This window comes from Papio anubis, chromosome 2 (assembly GCF_008728515.1).
Source record: "Papio anubis isolate 15944 chromosome 2, Panubis1.0, whole genome shotgun sequence".
NCBI classification, from domain to species: domain Eukaryota; kingdom Metazoa; phylum Chordata; class Mammalia; order Primates; family Cercopithecidae; genus Papio; species Papio anubis.
In genome coordinates, this window is record NC_044977.1 from 142,464,937 (window position 1) to 142,476,122 (window position 11,186).

The following is an 11,186-nucleotide window of genomic DNA, read 5'->3' on the forward strand; positions in this document are numbered from 1 at the left end:
TGACAGGGAGTCCTGAGCATATGAACTCTAAAGAAGGCAACAGTCCTGGGGGTGGGCGGATTGGGTTAATCAAATGCATATGCCACTTAGAGCTAGGCAGCTCCTCTCTGGGGACTGGGAAGCTTTTTTCTTTCTCCCTGGACTACACCTTTTGCTTCTAGAAGTTACCATCATGACATTTGACCAACACTAGCCCTAATGTCCTAGATTTTTCAGACTTGCAACTGGAGTTACCCATGTATACTGTCTGAGTGAACAGATGAAAGTAAGAAATATTGTGGACCACACTTTGGTTTTCTTTCAGGCCTGAGGTAACTTATTTCATGGGTAGAGGAAGAGAAGCACTGAAAAACAGTCACTTTTCTGGAATGTCCTGACCACTTCAGACTTCAAACACTTGGATAGTGACTAACTTATTAATTGTTCAACTATTAATTGTGCCTTCAGACCTCCAGGCGAGAAGTGGAATATCTAATCTGGGGAGAGGGAATCGTAGGGGAAGGGAACCTTGGTGAAATTCACTCTCTGGAAGTGTAGCAGGGAGGTCACCAACAAACTGTTATAGGTGCAAGAGGGAAAATTGTGTGAGATTCTGAGAATCATTTTTGTGACACCCCTACTTGATAGTTTATTGCTTACTCTGTTCCTCTGGGTGTTTAGTAGTGAAGGCTTTAAACCAAAAAGGCTAACCCCCTTGTTTTCAGAGACAGCAAGAAGGAAGTGGCTGAGGACACTGAGCCCTACTCTGTCATTACCCATGTAAGGAGACCTCAGAAATGAGAGCAGATGGTAGCCCTGGAAGGGATAAAAAGACAGGAGGGATCCTTGGGGGAAGAAAGGGAGAAGAACGTGAATATGGTCACTGTCTTCATGGACCTCACCGGATGGGAGGTTTGACCACACGGGATTAAGCAGTGGGAAGTCCAGGGGTTCCTTCCAGTGATGCAAGAAGTCAATTCCTCAGCCAGCAACCACAGAAGCAGAAGACATTCACCCTGAAATAGGTGAAGAGTTGTCAGTTCAGTGCAATGCAGTGCAATCAATAAGTGTGTTTGATACATGCATGATATGTCCACCAATGTGCCAAGTACTGTCCTTGTGAATAAAATAAATCTAAGACTTGCTTTCTGCCCTCAATGATATTACAACCTTCTACTTGTGACAAAAGACAAGAGAATCCATACACAGAGGTTAAATGAGTAACTGCCGCTTAGCAGAAGAACAAGACATGGCTTCTTCTGCTTGTCTGAAAGCAGAGCATTCCCATCTATTCATACAGAATATCAGGAAGAAGACGGGGGTCTCCACACATTTGCATTCAAATAAAATTCAGGTCCTCATCTTTGCTTACCTGGATGACGAAAATAGATTGTTAAAAGTGATTTCCCAAAGGAGGAAAAAATAATATAAAATATTAATGGGTATTGCATGTAATAAGAGCCATTTTATGAAATTTTTGTTATCTGTGCATAGATGTTAGGTAATAATGCAACATGTTTTCCTTACTATAGGTCTTCAATCAAAAAATAAAGATCAAACCAGGTAGTGAGAGTTAGTGATCTTTATAAAGTGAGAACTAGTGATCTCTATAAATGCTAAACTGATATTACATTTTTGCCAAAAGCCCTCAGGAGGCTTCCAAGGCCCTCAGATCTTAAACGTAGTCCTCCCTGATTTGTCTTCCAGCCAGATCAATCCTCCTGTCTTCCTGCTTCCTTCTCTGCTCCCTTCTCCTCCTGCACCCCTCCAGAACTCAGCTCGGTGGTCACTTTTTCTGAGAAGTCTTGTTTTATAAGAAAACTGTTTTACCGTCAAGATATGTTTGGGAAATCTGAATAACACAGAGCAAAATAGGGCTCTGAATGGCAGAACTTTTGGGGGCCTTTAATTTGCAAGTGCATGTGTAATTATTGGGGAGCTGATAAATATAAGATCCAGTGTTTTCCAAGCTTCAATGCCTGCAGAACCCATCTTTTGTATCCTGTAGCTGGCAGGGCCAGGATTCTCCAGAACATCCTTTGGAAAACTTGGAGCTTATTCATTTCCCAAGTGCTTATGATGGAATCTGTGTTGGCAGAGAGAAAGTGAGTAGTGATTTGAGGCAATGAAGTATAACAAGAGCAAAGATGGAAGACGGGATTAACACGATTTGGGGAGATTGTGAGGTGCCAAGGTGGTGAGCTGGGAGCAGGGTTGAGAGCCAACTTGGCCTCCACGAACAGAGGAATGTGAAATATCTTGCCTAAGGGAAGACAGTCACTATTCTCTAAGAGCTCTGATGCTTCATGATGGACTCCTCCATGCCTGGGCCACTTCAATGTGAGGGTTCCCTAAAGCACCAGGGTCCTGGGAGAGGCTGGACTACTAAAGGGCCACATGGTCTGGAGAACTAGAAGAAACAGAGCTCCCTCTCAGATGTCTCTATCTCACTATCTAGAGTTGTCATCGAGCTCTATAGAAGCAAGCAATAACATGACATTATTGTCCCTATTTTAGAGATGAGGAAACAAAAACAAGTGGTAAGCACTGTTCTGGTTTTTTTTTTTTTTTTTTTTTTTTTGAGACTGGGTATCACTCTGTCACCCAGACGGGAGTGCAGTGGCACAGTTGCAGCTCACCAAAGCCCTGACTGCCTGAGCTCAAGCGATCCTCCAGCCTTATCTTCCTAAGGGGCCACAGGCACATGCCACCATGCCAGGCTAACTTTTTTTTTCTTTGAGACAGAGTCTCGCTCTGTTGCCCAGGCTGGAGTGCAGTGGTGCGATCTCAGCTCACTGCAGGCTCTGCCTCCCAGGTTCAAGCAATTCTCCTGCCTCAGCCTTCCGAGTAGCTGAGAACATGCCCAGCTAATTTTTGTATTTTTAGTAGAGACGGGGTTTCACTATTTTGGCCAGGCTGGTCTCAAATTCCTGGGCTCAAGCAATCCTCCTGCCTCTGCCTCTCAAATTGTTGGGATTACAGGTGTGAGCCACCGCATCAGGCCACTGGTTATCTTTCGATGTATAATAAACCAACTCAAAACTGTGTATTTAAAACAATAATCATTTTACTTTATCTCAGGATTTTGTGGGTCAGGAAGGTGGGTAGAGACAAACTGGGTGATTCTTCTGTTCCAAGTAGCATTGATTGGGGTTATTGCTGTTGCTCAATTGTGGCCACATTGGTGTGCAGAGTACAAGGTGGTTTCACTTATATGCCAAGGTGCCTTGATGGGAACAGCTATAACACTGGGCTCATATAAAGCTGAGCCCCTCTTTTTCTTCCTGTAGTCTCAGGGCTCTCCATGTGGTTTCTGCAACACTGTAGTTAGACTTTTACATGGTAGCATAAGGCTCTGAGATATAAGTAGAAGCTGGCATTGTCTTAAGGCCTGGGCCAGAAAATGGGACGGGGTCACTTTGGCCATATTTTATTGGTCGGTGTGGTCGGAATGATCTCAAATTCAAGGGGAGGGAACATAGACCTCATCTCTTTATGAAAGAAATGTCAGAGAATTTCTAGCCATCTTTAATTCACCACAGAGATAAAGGTAGATTTAAACCAAGGGAGTCTGATTATAGATACCATCCTCTTAATCACCACAGTATCCTGCTTCAGAAACCAAAGACTGGTACCTATTGTTTGCTCAACACAGATAGGACTGCCTGCATGCATTTAGGTTCAAATGAAGGGCTTTTCTTAGCCACAGGATAAATTATGTGGATAATTCCCACAATTTTGTATGGGTAGACACAGCCTGAGTTATGATTTGAACTTGAGGAGCTAGCAGGCACTATCTACACCCTAAAAGTATCTCCAGTTGTTTTCAAAATTAGAATGAGCAAATGCAAATCTGTTCCTGCCTCATGACTCAAAGGGGGTGCTATATAGTTCCCTCTAACGTAGTTCTTAGTACAAAAGGGCACAGCTGTGACCTCTCAGAGAGACGTCAGCTCTGGCTGGTAAATCTGTCCCAGATGACCTGCCCAAATATTGATTTGTTTTAGCATTCTTTCATATCGTCATGGTTATAGGTGAAAAGTTAACTTTCAACAGGAACTCACCCTTCACCCACTCTCCATAAGGTAAAACATCACTAACTGTGGTTCCTCATCTTCTTTTTAAGATTAAACATGGGTTCAAAAATAAACCAAGTTTAAAAATTCATGTTATGGCTTTAAAATGCAGAGAAATTTTAACACTGCATTTATTTTAATGTCTATAAATCTGACTATATAGTTATGTATTATTCTTTTCATCTGTGCCTTTGCACAAGTGTTTCCCCATTTGTTTTTAAAAATTATTTTTCCAAATAATTTTTGCTTAAAAATTATTTTTCCAAAAAATTTACAAACATATTGGGAAATGATAACAACACTAAGAGAGCAAGCACAATTTGGAAAAAATAACATCAAAAGCAACTGTCTTAAAATTTCATGTCAGTGAACTTTTCTGGGGGTCAATTTTAGCTTTTATATATTTATTCTTTTAGCATGTTTTTTGAGCACTGATGTGTCAGGTACTGGAGACATGTTAAGACAGAGCTTATAAGAAAAGGAAGACAGATATTAATAATGCTAATAACCGAAAACAGAGCAATTGTATGAAGTTGGTTCTATTTTAATCTGAATTTTACTAATAAGGAAACTGCATCCCAGAGAGGTTAAGTAACTTTCCCAAGATCTCATCACTAGTAACTGCAAGAGATAGGATTTGATCTCAAGCAATCTAGTTAAAAAAAAAGTCTGTGCTCATAACCTCTATGCATGTTGCCTTTCATTAATCAGACCATCTCAAAAACATATAATAACAAACTATGATTTGTTCCATGGACTAGAGAAAGCCACAAAAGCATATAGGGTAACAGGGAGATTCCAGTGAGGATAGGGAAGGCTCCCCTGAATAGGCTCCTTTGAAACTGTTCATTGCCAAGAATAGAGTTTTGATAAAATTACATTATGTAGTACTATTTATTGTAAGCTTGTTACATGCTAGGTATAACTTCAATGCTTTTCAGTGTTAACTCACAATGTCCCTCTGAGGTGGGTAACAGTAACCCAGTAACCTCCCTCTTTGCTTTATGGAAGGAAGTTGAGGCTCAGGGGGTAAGGAGTTTGCTCAAAACCACACAGCTAGAAAGCAAGTCAGCACTTGAACCCAAGCCCACACTCTTTAGACTGAGTGCGTATCTTATGAAAGAGCAATGCCAATGAGTTGGAAGGGACATGTGGTCCCACTGCTCAAAGATGTTCTCACTGACTCTAAGTATGGATTTCTAGTTGCCAAAGGACTGAGCAAAGAGAGCAAAAATTATGGGTAAGACCAAATTCTAAGGCGGTAAAAACATTAAAACTAAGTTTTAAAAGGAAGTAACTTGGTGTAGTAATTGGTATGATGTGTGCCTGCTCTAAGTGCACCTGGGCTACCCTGCCACTGACAGTGGTGGAGAGTCCAGAAGCAAGGTCGAATGATAAACTTTCTTGCTTGAAATTGAATAATCAGCTCCAATTCACAGAATGTCAAAGTTAGATAAACCTTTTCCCTTTTATAGGTTTCCAAGACTGAACTGCAATTGCAAAAATAATTCCTCCTTGCAATAACTACTGTGATTAAACCTAAAGGGTAGAGAATGCATCCAGGTCTTTGGTGGTCTTCACAGTGTGAGGCACACTGCAGACGCCCAATTTTTTTTTTTTTTTTTAATTGACATTAGCTTTTCTGTGATTACCCATATGTATATCAAAACTTCTAGCAAAGTTATAGATCAAGGCTTCTCAAATTTTAATGGGCATGTAAATCATCTACAATCTTGTTACAACACAGATACTGATTTAGAAAGTCTGGAGCAGGGCCTTAGATTTTGAATTTCTAACAAGCTTCTGGTGATTCTGGCAGTCCAAGGACCATACATTGAGGTTGGACACATTTATTACTCTACTTACTTTGGGGCAAATGGATGCCCTTCCTTAGACTTTCCACTGGAGCAGCTCATTGTGGGGTGTTTCAAGCAGTTGCTACTTGCTCTAAGAAACTTTTGTTCTTGGGACAGTCACTTGCCAGCTTAGGGATTTCAGAAGGCTCTAGGGTTGGAAGAGACCCCACATCACTCCCGCTTGCTGTTTTCTGCATGCTTTATGGTGGTGGTTTTCAAAGTATGAACCGGTTAAAAGTTTGGGCTCCCTTCCTCTAGATGGGCCTGCTTCTCAATAGTCATCTTCCCCTCTTACTCATTCCCTACTGCATTCCACAACTGTTATTGCAACCTTTTTCCACATTCCTCAAACCCTCCCTCCTCCTGCGCCCCAACTCCTTTGAGAGTTATAACCTCTCCTCCCACTTGCAGAAACGAAGGCCCAAGTTCCTTCATCCATCTTCCTTTCAGCCTTATAATATTTTTATATGAACACTTTCCTCTTTCATCCACATTTTATTCTTATCTTCATCCATTTTTATTATCTTTCCCCTGTCAGCAGATTAATTCCCTCACGGGTGCTTTTGTTTCCATCTCTAAACCTCCCCTGAGACTGTACCACCAATTATCGTTATTCTGTCTTAAAGATTTAGTATCTTCTCTTACCCATTTCTTCATTCTCTTCACACATTCTCAGTTCTCACTTTGCTTTTCCTAAATTTTTATTAAAGAAATTTAAAAATACCCACTAGGTATAGAGAATTGCATAATGAATTCCCATTTACCCATCAAACAACCAGAAATAATCAAACTTTTCCATTTTTGAATTATCTCTTGGAAACATCTTCCCTTGACCCTGCTCCTTTCTCCTCATGACCAAGCCTCTCTCTCCAGTTCTCGACCCCCTCTGATTCGTTAACCTCTTGCCATCTGGTTCCTGTCCCGGTCTCACTATGGCAAGTTCATCAGTGCCATTACCCGTTACTGAACCCTGTGGCCATGTCTCAGGCTTCATTCTCCTTTTACCTCCCTGCAGCGTTCCACTATTTCTGAGGCTCTTCCCACTGAGCAGCTGGAAGCACACTGGCTATCTGCGGAAGGACTTTGGAAGTCAGCACTCTGAAGCTTGCTCCCTCTCCTCCCTTCTCCCCGGGACTTTCAGGGCTGTATCTGTTTTTCAAACTTATCACCATGTCAGAACCTCTAATCTTACCTCTGGGCCAGAAACGGAGATGGGACACTCCTTAAAAACAGTGACTGTATCTTCTAGAAAGGTAAAGTCCTTAACTGTACCTAGCACTGTGCCTCCACTTAATCAAGGCACCATAAAATAATAGTGATGATGACGATAATGACTGCCACCCACATACAACTGTTAAACCAGACTATGGAAAATACAAGACAAGGGAGCGAGCCGGAAGTCGCCCTGCCTGCCCACTTCCACGCTGCACGGGCGGACCCTCAAGCACTGGAAGAGAAGTTCCGGGGCGGGGCTGGCCTGGCAGCAGGCGGCGAAACGGAGACGCGTACTGAGGACCGGGCCTCACTCCGGCCCCGCGCTGTCCTCTTCCTGGGATGCCGCAGGCGGAGCTCTGACCCAAGGCCTGCTTTTCACTCGGGCTGTCTTAGCGCTGGCGACTTCGAATGTGAGGAGCTGCTAGCGCCGCCTGTTCCAGGCGAGCATCTGGTGATTTTGAAGAGGCCTGAACAACCAACATGAAAACCCCTGCTTCCTTTTCCTGAAGTGTAACCCTGATGGAGTTGAAGAAATCGCTTCTATTGGCATTTTAAGTTCAACAAGAAATACGGAAGTGTACCCAGGAGAGGAGTACTGTGGAACCAGCAGGTGCAAGAATGTTTATACTGTCCTGGATTACAGGACTGTGAGGACGTGGGAAATTGAAAATCCAAAGAAACAAAAAAGTGTGTTTAAACCACGGACGATGCAGGGCAAAAAAGTCATTCCCACAACGTGCATATATGATAGAGATGGGAATCTCATAGCAGCTGCCTGCCAGAATGGAAGCATACAGATCTGGGACCGATATCTGACTGTTCATCCTAAGTTCAACTATAAACAGCCTCATTACCTGGGCACAGACACTTCTTGGCGTGACTTTTTCCTGTGATGGTAATGTCCTTGCCTCTCGTGGAGGTGATGATTCGTTAAAATTATGGGACATCTGACAATTTAATAAGCCACATTTTTTCAGCCTCAGGTCTTCCCACCATGTTCCCAATGACTGACTGTGTTTCAGTCCAGATGGTAAGCTCATAGTCACTGGTACATCTGTTCAAAGAGGATGTGGCAGCGGCAAACTAGTTTGCCTTGAGTGTAGGACTTTCCAAAGGTTCTATGAAACAGACATCACAGACACAGCCTGCGGCATCCAAGGCTGAACCAGATCATGGTTGGAACTGGAAATGATTGCCTAAAGTCTATTACAACCCCAACAAGAGTCAGAGGGGAGCAAAATTATGTGTGGTTAAAACCCGGCGGAAGGGGACTAGGCAGAGCCATGGAACTGCCGCCAGGTAGCTGTGAGTCCACGCCGCCCGTCGCGCCGCCTGTCCGCCCAGCGTCCGCAGCAGCCGTGGGGAGTGCAGGTGGAAACCATCTCCCCAGGAGACGCGCACACCCTCCCGAAGCGTGGCCAGACCTGCTTGATGCACTACACCGGGATGCTTGAAGATGGAAAGAAAATTGATTCCTCCCGGGATAGAAAAAGCCCTTTAAGCTTATGGTAGGCAAGCAGGAGGTGATCCCAGGGTGAGAAGTAGGGGTTGTCCAGAAGAAGGTGGGTCAGACAGCCAAACTGACTATATCTCCAGATTACACCTACAGTGCCACTGAGCACCCAAGCATCATCCCACCACATGCCACTCTCGTCTTCGATGTGGAGCTTCTAAAACTGGAATGACAGGAATGGCCTCCTCCTGTCATTCCAGTTTTAGAATGATCCAAGATCCAGATCCCTGTTCTTGGATCTGCCATGGAGGGATCTGGTGCCTCCAGACGCGTGCACATGAATCCATATGGAGCTTTTCCTGATGTTCCACTCCACTATATAGACATCTGCCCTGACTGAATGTGTTCCGTCACTCAGCTTTGCTTCTGACACCTCCATCTCCTCTTCCTCTTTCTCCTCATATGTGTGTTTACCTAAACTATATGCCATAAATCTCAAGTTATTCATTTTAATTTGCTTTCATTTTGGGGTGAAGATTCAGTTTCAGTCTTTTGGATCTGGGTTTCCAATAAGTATATCGTCAAGTATTAACAGCATAAGTGATAAGTTAACTTTAGAATAGGAATTGGTGTGTGTGTGTGTTGGCGCGGGGGGAGGGGAGTTGCAAGAATATTTTATTTTATTTTTGGGGATGAAATTTTAATCTATTATATATTAAACATTCTTGCTGCTGCGCTACAAAGCCATAGCAGATTTGAGGCACTGTTTAGGGCTAAATTATTCTCCAAGTTGAGAGATGTCATTGGGTTAAATTAAAAGCCCTACCTCAAACTGAGGTGGGGATGGGGAGAGCCTTTGCTTCCACTAGTCTCACCCCACCCTCCCCTTAAACCCTCTGCCTTTGAAAGCAGATCATGTTCACTGCCATGCTGGACACTACAGGTATCTGTCCCTAGGCCAGCGGGGACCTCTGAAGTCTTTTTTGTGGCCTGGCTTATTTTTTTTTTTTTTTCCATCCTGTGGTTTTTCTAGTGGACTTTCAGGAATTTTGTAATCTCATAACTTTCCAAGCTCTACCACTTCCTGAATTTTAAAAACTTTAATTGATAGTTTAAATTGAAGGTGCTGTTTGTAGACTTAACGCCCAATGAAAGCCCAGGCGTCATGACAAATCCTTGAATGTTCTCTTAAGAAAATAATGCTGGTCATCGCAGCTTCAGCATCTCCTGTTTTTTGATGCTTGGCTCCCTCTACTGATCTCAGTTTCCTGGCTTTTCCTCCCTCAGGCCATTCTCACCCCCTTTGCTGTCCTGCGTAGTGATTTGGTGAGATAAATCATTGCTGTCTCGTCCCCCCAGCACCATATATGAGTTTCAAGTTTTGTTATTGCAATAAAAGTTTTTTATGCTGGGTTTTCTAACAAACAAACACACAAAAAACCAGTGAAAGGCAAAACAAGCTGAGACACTAACCCAGGACTACATCATCACCCCTCATGTCTTGCCTATGTTCCGTGAGCCCTGCCAAAGGAGTACAAGGAAACAGCTGGAGAAGGACAGACTGGGTTCCCTGAAGTCGCATAAACTTGAACCTCCTGTAGCCAACCCAGGTTGTGGTGGCAGAGTTGGGACCCACAAGGGCACTCTTTCTTCCTATATTGTGAAGAACATTGCTTTGGACAAGACTAATAACAGTAATCATTGGGGAGCCATTTTGCATCATTCCAAAGCAGCAGAAGACAACCCATATTGGGTTTTTCCAACATGTTCCAAGACTCAGCACAGAATCATGTTTGGCCAAGTTGAATCTGATCATGAGGAAGCAAAGAATGAGCCAGAATGGAAAAAATGTAAAATTTGAAGAATCTCATTTGAGAGCTGTTTGTATGAGTGGGAAGGAAATGTGACAGGTTTTGGTTTTCTTTTTAATGCTCATGAAATTAAAAATTCATTTTTATTAAAAAAAGAAGAAAATACAAGACAGGATCATTTATTTACTTCTTGAACCTTTAGTTTTGGTCCGTTTTGGGACCAAACCATCTATCTAATTACCTAAGCTGCTGAGGCTAAAATGTACATGCTCTTGTGATTCTTATGTATTAATAATTTTGAATGCATTTTAAAATTCAACTTAACACTTAAAATATCATCACTTATTGACAATTGAATTGAGAGCTACTCAAATGCATAAATGCAACTGGCAAGGTGGGGTGAATTGGGGGAAGAAGGGCTTGGAGAGAGGACTAAGGAGAGAAGTGATTCTATCTGGTTCAAGCATAGTATTTCTCTCCACTACCATCACAAAAACATAAACACCTGAAAACTACCATCATACAGAACACTTTCGGACCGTCTGGACAATTATGTTTCAGACAGGGATGTGATGCACAAGAAGCTTTGGCCATGTTCCTCTGCCACGTGCACATGCTGGCTGGGAGGCCCCAAATGAGTACAATCTCATCCACCACCATCCATGGGGTCTCCCTCTGCCCGGACCCAAGGCACCTCTGGTATTCATTTACTGTGAAGTCAGTGGTGCTTTCAAATGCTGCCTGCCAGCCCCATGATTTATTCACCAGCTCTAGTGCAGGCAAAGAAGAGAAACAA

The 11,186-nt window shown here is 43.0% G+C and overlaps 1 pseudogene; it reads left to right on the forward strand.

Moving 5' to 3' along the window:
- The first annotated feature begins 7,084 nt into the window (after window positions 1–7,084).
- On the forward strand, window positions 7,085–10,545 carry LOC110742637 (annotated as a pseudogene).
- Window positions 10,546–11,186: the final 641 nt, after the last annotated feature.